We start from the raw sequence: 12,106 nt of genomic DNA on the forward strand, positions 1-12,106 counted from the left end.
GGGGTTCCCATTATAACCCAACCGCGTAAGGAACGCAAAATCAAGGAACATAACACCGGCATGACGGAAACTAGGGCGGCAAGAGTGGAACAAAACACCAGGCATAAGACCGAGCCTTCCACCCTTTACCAAGTATATAGATGCATTAAAGAAAAACAAGATATAATAATGATATCCCAACAATAAACATGTTCCAACAAGGAACAGACTCCAATCTTCACCTGCAACTAGCAACGCTATAAGGGGGGCTGAGCAAAGCGGTAACGTAGCCAAACAACGGTTTGCTAGGACAAGGTGGGTTAAAGGTTTGACATGGCAATATGGGAGGCATGATAAAGCATGTGGTAGGTATCGTAGCATAGGCATAGTAGAAGAGCGGGCAACTGGCAAGCAAAGATAGAAGTGATTTCGAGGGTATGGTCATCTTGCCTGCAAAGTTCTCCGAGTTGACGTAAGCTTGATCCTCGTAAGCGTACTCAACGGGTTCCTCGATCACGTACTCGTCTCCCGGCTCTACCCAAAGCAAGGCACAAGCAAAGGGAACCACGATCAACCAAGGTGCAATGCGCAAGCAACATGATGCAAAACATGACATGATATGCGGGATGTGATATGCAATGCATATGCGTGCCCGAGAAGGAAAAGGTTGAACTAGGACTCAACTTGGAAAACCAAGAGTGCTGCTGGAAAGATGAGTTGATTTTGGTCGAAATCGATATAAAGATCACCGGAATCGGATGCACGGTTTGCAAATGGCAAGCAAAACAATAATGGCACAAAAGTGCGATTAACAGCACGATGCCATCTAAATGCATCAAGAGAAATAAGCTACTGCACTCTAACATAGCAACAAAGCACATGACAGTGATCCACTCAAGATGCTTGACAAAAGATGAACACTGAGATACAGCTAGTTCAGACAATAGCAGGTTCAAAGAAGCATGGCAAAAGTGCAAAAGATATCAGGTTCACAAACTTAGTGAAAATAACATGTCAGGATTTAACATCAGGAAGCAATGTTTAGAGCAACATAACAACATGCTACAGGAACATATCATGGCAAAGAAAGGCATGGCATGAAACTACTCAAAGCATATAACAAAAGTCCTTTACTGACCATAAGCCAAAAGGGATCAGAAAATACAATGGCAACCATGTAAAAATAGCAAGTTTCGTTAACAGATTCAGACTTAGCAGAAAACTGGACATGGCAAAAACACAGAGTTACGTAGGCATGTTTGCGAGCTCGATGCACTCGCCACAAGGCATTGCATGACAAACTAAGCATACACCCAGCAAAAAGACATGATCAATAAGCTAACCATGGCAAGAACACTCTCATAGCATGCAAGGATAAACTACAACAACCTCGGCAAAATTGATTAACATGTAAACAATCTGCCATGAACATTTTATAGAAAAAGTAGAGCAAGATTGGGTCATGCTAGGGTACTCCATAATTTCAAACAAAGCCATGGATGGATAGAACATAACAATATCTCAAAATCATCCTTACTGATCATGCTCAAAAGAGGCATGTATCACTCTGTAGCAACATGAATATATGGCATAAAAATATCATCAGGGAAATGACTTAGAAGAATTCTAAGTCCCTGAAATCAGCAACATCACGAGAGCTACTTTGCATGCTTGTGCTAGTCACCACATTGATCACAAAAATACATGGCATACACCCCTGTAAAGATGGCATGGCATACAACAAAACACATGTAGGGGTCAAGATCATAGGAGGCACACATTAATCATGGCAAAAATGACAAATGTTCATAAACTATTAAGAAACAGAAACTAACATTACATAGCACTCTTGCAACAACATTTAGGGAATCAAGATGAACTCAAATGAACATGGTGCAATGGAATGAAATGAAGTGCACATCCAGATGAACAATTTGATATATCACACGCACAAAACGGAGCTACGGATGCAAAGTTACAATGCGATGAAGAATGCTAAAAATAATGCAAACTTAGGGCAAAAATGAGGTCAACCCTAGGGTTACTGTAGCAGATCTGGATCGCACGCGGATCAAGGTTGACCGGATCCTCTCGCCGGAGTATAAGGTGGCCGCCGAAGTAGAGGGAGGCGGTGGCCGGACTTGGGTCGCCGGATCCGGAGACGGGGGACGGCGGCGGAGGTGGTTCTCCGGTGACCGGCGCCGGCCGGAGATGCGGGCGGCGAGGGGCTGGCACGAGCCGGGCAGTGCGGCGAGCTGGCGAACTGCGACGAAGGCGGAGCGGGGCAGCGCTCGGGTGCGGGCGGCGGCCGACTGGGCCTTGGGGGCCCGCCTCGGGCCTGGCGGACCGGCGGTGATGTGGGGCGCGGCGCGTCAGTGAACCAGGAGGCGACACATGGCGGCGGCGAGGGCGGCGGACATGTCCGGCCGATGGGGAGGAAATGTCTGGCGGCGCGAGGGGAAGTAGGTTAGGGTTTCATCCGCAAATTTTGGGGGGATGCACCTATTTATAGATAGAAGGAGCTAGGAGACTCCAAATTGAGCACGGTTTTCGGCCACGCGATCGTGATCGAACGACCTAGATGATGGAGGGGGTTTAGGTGGGTTTTGGGCCAGTTTGGAGAGGTGTTGGGCTGCAACACACACGAGGCCTTTATGGTTCCTCGGTTAACCGTTGGAGTATCAAACGAAGTCCAAATGGCACGAAACTTGACAGGCGGTCTACCGGTAGTATACCAAGTCTTATTGGCAAGTCTCAGTCCAACCCAAGAACGTTTAACACTCGCACACGAAAAGAGGCAAAAGGGGACACCGGAGGACATAGGAGTGCCGGAATGCAAAACGGACAACAGGGAAAATGCTCGGATGCATGAGACGAACACGTATGCAAATGCGATGCACATGATGACATGATATGAGATGCATGACAAAGACAAAAGCCAAACAAAGACAAAACCCAACAACGAGGAATCTCATAACTTAGTGCCGAAAATGGCAAGAGTTGGAATACAAATATGGCAAGTTACATACGGGGCGTTACACGTCCCACCGCATGTTCAAGCCCGACGTCAACGAGAAGTACAATGGCAAGACCCATCCATTTAGAGTTCCTCAGCATCTACACCATCGCAATGCAAGCCGGTGGAGCTCGTGACGACAAGGTGCTTTCCAACTAATTCCCGTTGGCCCTGAAACCCAATTTCACACTACAAAAAAAATACACTTCCGTGATGATACGTGTTTGTCACAGTAGGTCATGTTTTCTGTCATGCATGTACATCCATGACAATTTTATGACAGAATCAAGATAGTCATACCTATGCTGTCGTAGAAGTGTTACATGGCATTACCAAAATCATCATCACGGAAGTGTCCACTTCCATGATGATAAATCGCGCGTCACAGAAGTGCTTTCGTCAAGGGTGACCGACACGTGGCATCCACCGTAACGGAACACCGTTAAGCTATCGGGTCCGGTTTTGGATCCGATAACCCGCTAACAGCCCCGACCAATGGGGATTTTCCACGTGTAAAATCATCATTGGCTGGAGGAAACACGTGTCGGCTCACCGTTGGGACAGATGTCATCCACTCATTGGACCGAAGGCGCCTATGATACGTCGACACGTGGCACGGCCGAACAGAGGCCCATTCCTGTGAAAAGGCCGGCCCATTTGACTTGGTCAAAAGGTGGCGGCCGGCCCACGAAAAGCCTGTTAACGACCTGTTCGCATATAGCCCATTTACAGCCCGCTAACCTGGGGCCCATTACGACCTATCCGAGTTAGGCCCAGTAGCGTCATCTGGGCCGTCTAATATGATTCCATCCCATTTTAAGTTCCAGCCCATGTATGGCCCATGACGTATTTCGGCCCATATGAGGCCCTTTGTAACTCTTGGCCCATTAACGGACCGTGGTGAAACTGGCCCGTACTGAACAGTGTATCACTTTATAGCCATTAACAACCCATTAATCCATTGGGCCGTTTGCAGCCCATGTTATCTTTCGGCCTTCTCATGGCCCATTTATTCTTGGGCTCATTTCCAGCATTCTGTTACTTACGGCCCGTTACTGCCATTTTCTGCTTGTGGGCCAAATTCAGCCCGTGGTTACAGTCGGCCCGTTTGTGGCCCGTTAATACGTTGGGCCTTTTTCATAGCGTCATCAAATAAGGCCTATTAACGATGACCCATTATGGTCGGCCCATGAACGGACAACTCCAACTCTAGCCCGTTTACGGCCATAACGCGGTCTGTTTTTGGCCCATGTTTGGCTAATCGATCATACGACCCGTCTAAGGCCCATTGATGGTACGGCCCATAGAAGGCCCATTGTTTCTACGGCCCGTAGAAGGCCCATTGTTTCTACGAACCGTAGAAGGCCCATTGTTTCTACGGACCGTAGAAGGCCCATTGTTTCTACGGCCCGTAGGAAGCCCAGTGTCAGTACAGTAAATATGTAGCCCATGGCCTGTTAAAGGCGGGAAACTACTATAGGTTTAGACCTGCTAATGGCCCAAGATGATTATAGGCCCACGTTTTGGCCCATATGAGTAACGGGCCGGCCTGAAGACCAACAACACTGAGATCCACTGAACCTTCCGGCCTAAATTACAGCATACCGACCAAAGAATAAACCTAGACTATACAACAAAGAAATTACGGCATATTACATCCACTGGGAATCAAAGTTCGCTACCGGTGATAATAAAGCACAACATGACCGCGGATTACATACACTGGGCATCAAAGGTCGCCACCAGTGCATATAAACGCGCCGACAAAAGAATATACAAAACTGAGAGCACTTTAGAAGGCACTAGACCTAGGAAGCTCGGGCCCCGCAAGCAGCCAAACAAGCTGATGAGACCTCAGTTGTGTCAATGATAGATGCTTCATCCCTAGCTGTATGGCACCATAGTGCGCAAGGCAGTCCCCTGACATCTTCATTACATCTTTGACTTCAAGTCGGAGCTGAGCTGAAGCAATCCTTTCTGCTTTAAGCTGAGACTGAAGAAGCCAAACTGACTGAGGCAGCGATTGCATAGAGGTTGTCTCACACCTGCTGGTGAGTAGCTTCAACTCACTGTCTTCATCAAGACAGGACCTTGGGGTCATCTCGCTGTCCTCAAGATGGTTTGGCTCACTATCTTTCATAAAGTTCTGCCTGGCATAAGAGATACGACTCTGAAAGAGAAACAAGGAGACACGTAACAGGTTTCACAATTATATAAGCAAATAAATGGATCTGTTCTGCATAAGGAACATGTTTTTACAATTACAATTTAAAACTGGTAGTTGTTGCAAACATCCAATCAGATGTAAACAGCAGTGGAGGAAATGATGCCTATCCAAATCTATACTAGAACAAAGTTTGAAGGCTTGAGAAGGATGAACTGACATTACATGTTAACACAGGCTGGACAAAGCCCTTCTCCATGTTGATGGAAAGATAATTCAATAAATTCCCCAAAGAAAATTCTTTATAAGCGTTGCCATTATTCTACATATTGCAAAGAGTAAATATAGATCAAATAATATTGGAAGAAATAGAGGATAATGAAGCTCAGGTGTAGACTAATGATACATAATCAAATAGCAATTAATTAAGTACAACGTTACAAGGCAAAAGGTGCTGACAAGAGGAATGCAGACATCAACGTGTGCAGTGGCATTGGCTTTATTCAACATTTTGGTAAGAGTAAATGTAGATACGATAATTTGGAGAAAGTGGAGGGCAGGGCAGATAAGATGCAGAGTAATGCTAGACAATCAACTATCTCGCGATGCATGTACAGTAATACCACCACCGCCCGTTATTAGTTGTCACTCAAATGGATGTATCTAGCACTATTAAGTTCTAAATACATCCAATTGATCAACAATTAATTCGATACAGAGGGAGTACAGACAACAGGTACTTACATGAGCAATCCAAAACTTCATAACCATTGTGTTAATTCTACATTTATCTAAGAGTAAATATAGATCTTATAATTTCAAGCAAAGGGAGGATAAAGAAGCAAACATTTACAATGATGCTACATAATCAAACAGCAATGAGTGTAAGTATGCTGGCAAAGGGCAAGAGGTACTGACAAGAGCAATGCAGAGCCCAGTATTGTTGTGAGATCCTATGGTCCTTTGAGCAAGGAGATTCATCTGAAATTAGTTTTCATACAAGAGAGAAGGTAAGGCACATGCAGAAATTTAGGAGTTCAAATTTTGAATTGATATCATAGACAGTACCTGATGCTGGGCTGTCAGTAGTTCTAATAGGGGTTTGGCCACTGGAGTAGGGGTAAAGTCTGTTACAGTTGGGCATGTGTTTTTTGTGTCTACTGATCTATCTGATTTAACAGGTATCACTACCTTTTCCAAATACCTAGTTTGTACTCCTTGAGGCTCTGCAATCACCCTCTTCCTTTTGGACATCTATTACGAAAGAACAACATTTGACTGGAAAAACATAGTATGACGACACATGGAATAGGTACAGAAAATGGATAGGTATGGCATATACTCATATATGATGCTTAAACTAAGCAGATGGTGTAACAAAGTAGAAGTAATGCAAGAGGTCAGATGCAAAATATGTGCAACCAATACAACCTTTCCAAGTTAGAGCATGCACCTTGATGGGTGAATAAGATAGGCCATCCTCCACCATGCCAAGTTTGTTAGCTAGTGGATTGTTCCGCAATATTCCTCTCGTGCGCCCATTCTCATATTCATTTTGATAATGTTCAATACCTGACATGCATGAAAACATAAAACAAGTGAGATTATCTTTGTAATGCAGAAGTGATTCTAATCCAATACTTCCTCCCTGTAAACCCCTTTGTGCTATCTCTGCAATTCTTCTAAGAGGTGCCATGCATCCTGTAATTTGGTGTGTGCATTAATATAATGTGGCCTACTACTCAAAATATGAGAGCTCCAGAAGTGATGATACTTCGCAGATGACAGCTTCAACATATAGTAAAGAAGAACAAGTCGACCTGACCTGACAGATTCAAAATATACTAAGGGAGAATAACCTGACCTGACCAGTCGACCGCAAGAGAAGAGGATCATCTTAAAGAAGAGCAGAAGAGCAAGCAGATTGAAGATATTACAAGTCTTTCTATACAATGTCGGTTGGCCACCCATGATGAACCAGAGCGCACAGAGAAATACTATTCCTTCCGGTCTCTCCATATGTGGCTCACATGCATTTTGAAACTAAAGTAGGAACATTTAGCTGACCAATTAAACATCTCTCAGTTTTACTAATATCAGCATAATATCATATTTGAATTTGTACAACTAAGCTTGTTTAGCTCGATGGGTGGAGCAGTGCTATTACGACACGAACCACGTAGGCTGATCGTGGCCATCATAAAATGGGGAAACCGTAAGCATGATGAGTATAGTGTTGACCGTGGCAGTGGGATGGCAGATCTGAAGCTGCAAACTGCGCAAAGGGTAGTTAGCAACCGATATTTTCTTTGAAATAACAACTAAGATTTGATATGGACAAGAAAGTACACTCAACAAGTGACAAAGAAATGCAATTCTACTGTCTCTCTATATGTCGCGACATGCATTTGGAAACTCAAGTGGGACCTTTAGCTAACCAATTAAATGTGTCTGATAACTAATATTAGTATCATATCACAATCATATTTGAACAAGTAAGCTTTGGAATTTTGAGTGTTGTGTTGTTTAGCTTGAAGGGTGGAGTAATGCTAGTATGACAGAAAGCACCTACGCAGATCATAGTAGAGTAGATAAAAGGGGAAAACCCTAAGCATCAAGAGTAAAATCAGGAAAGTGGAACTAGCTGGACCAGTGGGTGGCGCACATGCTTTTCGAAACGAATATAGTAACATTAGGTAACCAATTAAACGTTCACTGTTTTAGTAATATGAGCATCATATCAGATTCGTATTTCAACACGTAAGCTTTGGAATTATGAGTGGCATGTTGTTTTGCTTGATGGGTTGAGGTCTTGAGGAGCAGTGCTAGCACGACACGAAGTAGTGAAGCACCTACGATGATGGTAGTGAATATAAAGGGGGGAAACCATAAGCTTTACGAGTATAGTGACCGTGACATGGCGGATCTGAAGGTGCAAACCGGACAAAGCTACTTCGCAACCAATGTTTGCATTCAACTAGCCACTACGATTTGGTAGAGACAAGAAAAGTACAGTAAACAATTTAAGATCTATTTTCCGGGTGAGATCAATAACTTAAGCACATATGGAAGAGTACCACCTCTCTTGCGACGCCGTGTAGGCCCCTGCTGATACGTTGAGGGTGCTACAGGTGCGATGGCTGTTGGCGGCGGGGAAGAAGACTTTAGATGGTAGACGGCCGGGTTGGGGGATAATCCTGTTGCCGTGGACGAGGCGGTCATAGGAGCGGCAACGACAAAGTGGACGACGATACCGATGAAGCGAGACGACGTGATGAAAGGATCCTGGTCCGGCGCCGTGGATGAGAGACGTCCATCTCTTGAAGTGGACGACGGGGTAGGGGTAGCGGCTCCAGCAAGGTGGAGGATGGGTTGGCGGACGGAGGAGGCTGGTCGCAGTGGGGAGGTTGTCGTGGCGCCGACGATGTATGAATGGGGAAATGGAGGGGGAGGGGGGATCTCAAACTTTGGGACGCGCTTGTCTGAAATGTGAGAAAGTTATGAACTTATCCCCCATTTAAAATTTCGGACATCACGTCGGTTGGGGATAGGACGGTAATCTCGCATCTCCCAAATATTTGCCGGTAATGATTTTGGGCGAGGAGAGGGTGTTTTGCCGCCCATGGTTGGCGCCCACGGTGTATGAACGGGGCTGACAGGTAGGGCGGTTGTGTCACGTCCGAGGGAAGTTACACATCTGCCCCTATTTAAAATATTAGCCTACATCGATTTCGGACGAGGAGAGTTTGTTTTGCCGCCCACCGTGGATGAATGGGGAAATGGAGGGAGAGACACATGTCTTTCGGACGAGCTTGAATCAAATGTGTTTTGCCACCCACGTTTGGCGCCCACCGTGTCTGAATGGGCTCAGAGGCCGTCGTGTCACGTCTGATTGAAGTTACTAGTCTACCCCTATCGACAACAGTGTAAATCCGGTCGATAAGGATGTCAAGTGTCAGGGGTAGACAGTAATTTCCACCTCGCAAACACTTGCTTCGGGCAGCCCACAAATGATAGTGGGTGTTTAGCCGCTTCATTCAAAACTTGGGAGAATTAGCATTCACGTTTGCCCTAGGCCCTGGCAACTAAATCCAAATCCAATTTTTATTCAATTACGAATATCCACAGATAATTCTATGTTTTGTTATTTATTTCTTCAAAACCACAACAAAGATTTATTCCACCTTTATATATGATTATGATTTAGAAATGCCGTGATCTTCGAATTCAGTAGGTTGGATACACTTTGAGTCAAACAGTTATTTCATCCAATACAATATGCTCACACGAAAAACAGTTCACCTTATGTCAATCATACAAGTACTGAGGATTACCTCGCCGAAAAAATTCGGATCATTACAACACATGGACAACATGGGGGGTCTTACAACATAATCCATTCAGAGACATGACACAACATGCAAGTACAATAATCTAATGACAATTTCAACTGCTATCTAAAGAAGAACTGGGATTACCCTGGGCTTCAGATAGCAGAAGCAGCAGGACCTCCTCCGTCTTCAAATGCAACATTCTTACTTCCTCCAATTCTTGGGTTGCTTGCATAATGCGTGCAGCTAATTGCATAATTTCCAGCTTCAAGATCGAGATTACCTCATTCATGGCAGCCACACCATCTCTTTCTGCCTCTAGTAGAGCCTCAAGAACTATAATATCTGTGCTCAGACTGCTCTCCGGCGGTGTTGCTTCTGAACTGCTACCATCTGGTAACATGGATCGCGCACTGCTTCCACAAATAGATTCTGGGGTTGTACATCGTGTCCTAGTGTGATCGGCATCCTGAATGGTTTTCGCTGGACATAAGTAAGAGATAGTTATCGCATGGTCCAAGGAGTAAGCTTACATCGTAAACGACATACGAATTATTGCTGAGCATGGCAAGCTATATTTAAATGGTTTGAAGCAGCATCAGCCGAAAAGAAATTAAAATGGTAAGATGAAACTAGGGATGTAAGTGGCAAATAAACGACATCCGCCAGTCCCATCTAGTTAGTTTTTGCTAGCTCCCTGGTTCATTTTCCTGAAAAAACAAAAACTCTTTTGAACTATCATACCACTAGTGGGCTTTAATCGGGACTAAACGGGACCCAGTTGACATCCCTAGTTGAAAGGGATTGTACCACCGCTATATTTAAGTTGCAAGGCATCTAAGCAGTTGAAATAATCTGAGAAAGCACTTAACAGTGTGGCCTCATATAAACTACGAAGACAGTCTTGTGATGAAGTTCAGAGGAAAAGTTAAGGACTCAAATGAACTAGGCATGCATTTCTTTACGATAGTACAGCAGGCAATGCTGACATATTGGCCAACTCAGGTATAGCGTAACAAGTAACAAAAAAGCATTCGAATCAAGCAATACAGCAAAGCAGACAACTGAACTATTTGTTCTTTTGCAGGATTACAGGTTGAGGGCACAAGCCAAGAAAGCAGCCCACACGCATTACATTTCACATGTACTAAAACACATTGGCTTACCATATGTTGCTGTGAAGCCTCACTGCTGTTGCAATGTTCTTTGAAGATATCGTCGGCATCCCGTGGTTGCAAATCTACTTGTTGAAGTTTATTCTGCACCCTCTATTTAGGTAAAATTAATTTTAATCGCATGCACTGGTTTGAATTGATCATCAATGGTTCATCTAAACTAATGAAAGAAGGGTGTGTGCATACACGACAATATATCTGCTTCCCTCTATTTTTATGCTTGTTCGAGGTGCCAGCCCCCAAAGAACAAATATTTTGCTTGATGGGGTTGGCAGCTCCATAACTAATAGAAGCATAAAATTAGTCAGGCAACTTGGGAAGATCAAGAACACACAAAAAATTAATGAACAGAGGATCGTAGCAGTGATGTAATAACTAGCATCAGAAAATGTAGGGTAAAATGAACAAAAACCAGCGGAACCACATGCTAGTTTGCTAATGTGTAATTAAGCATAGAGAACATGAAGCAGTCTGATGGAACCAACAGGTGGCATCAGAACAACACCATTATCATATATATAGCATGCAAGAAGTAAAATAGTAGGCAGTGATATCTAGGAAGTACAGTAATACTTAGGACAAAACTAAAGCATATTAACTATATGTGCACTGGTATGTAATTTAGCACATGTAACATGTTCACTGCCAGAAGTATGGCCCTACAGGTGCAAGCAGAATAATGCGTCTCATGAAAAACTGAATGATGCCCTGAAGAAATTCAAAGGTGCGGTGCTTATGCTAAGAAAGTGAACGTAGGCGCCGGCCGTTGGATAATAGTACCTGATTCTCGGCGGCGTATGGGTATCGTTGGCAGACTTGATAGCTAAGGATCATCGGTGGTGCTCGTGTTGCGGTTGAGTTTGGGCCGGTTGTCGCCATCGCTGAAGCGGCTCCGGTGCTACGGTTGCGGCGCCTGTCGACATACAAGAAAGCTCATCTGTGGTAAGTGAACAGTTGCACAATAAAGAGAAAAACCAAAGGAGTACAGATCGAAATAACCTGATGAGGCTGTGGTGTCGGTAAAGCAGGGCCGGTGGAGTTGAATATGGTGTCCGTGGAGTGGGTCCGGTGCAGTGGACGAAGGCTTCGGCGGGCGGGTTGTACAGTGCTTTCAATGAGATGGATCTGTTGCGGCGGACGAGGGCTTGTATGAAGGGCCAACGAAGGGACAGAGGAGGGAGTCAGTGAAGGGCCTACACTATGGTGGACGAGGGCGCCGGTTAAGCAGATCCGGTGCGGTGGACCATGATGCCGGTCAAGGAGATCTGGAGCGGTGTACAAGCGAGTCGCTGAAGCGGCTCCGGTGAAGTGGTGAGTTGGCAGTTGGGGGTTCCAAGGTGCGGAAGGTAGATCCATCGGTGTGTGAGGTCCACCGCTGCGGCGGAGGACTAGATTCGGCGGCTTGCCATGGTTGGGGGGAGGGGCTCTGGGGAAGAATGTT

The sequence above is a fragment of the Triticum urartu genome, chromosome 4A (genome assembly GCF_056163025.1).
Source record: "Triticum urartu cultivar PI428250 chromosome 4A, HENAU_Tu73, whole genome shotgun sequence".
Taxonomy (NCBI): domain Eukaryota; kingdom Viridiplantae; phylum Streptophyta; class Magnoliopsida; order Poales; family Poaceae; genus Triticum; species Triticum urartu.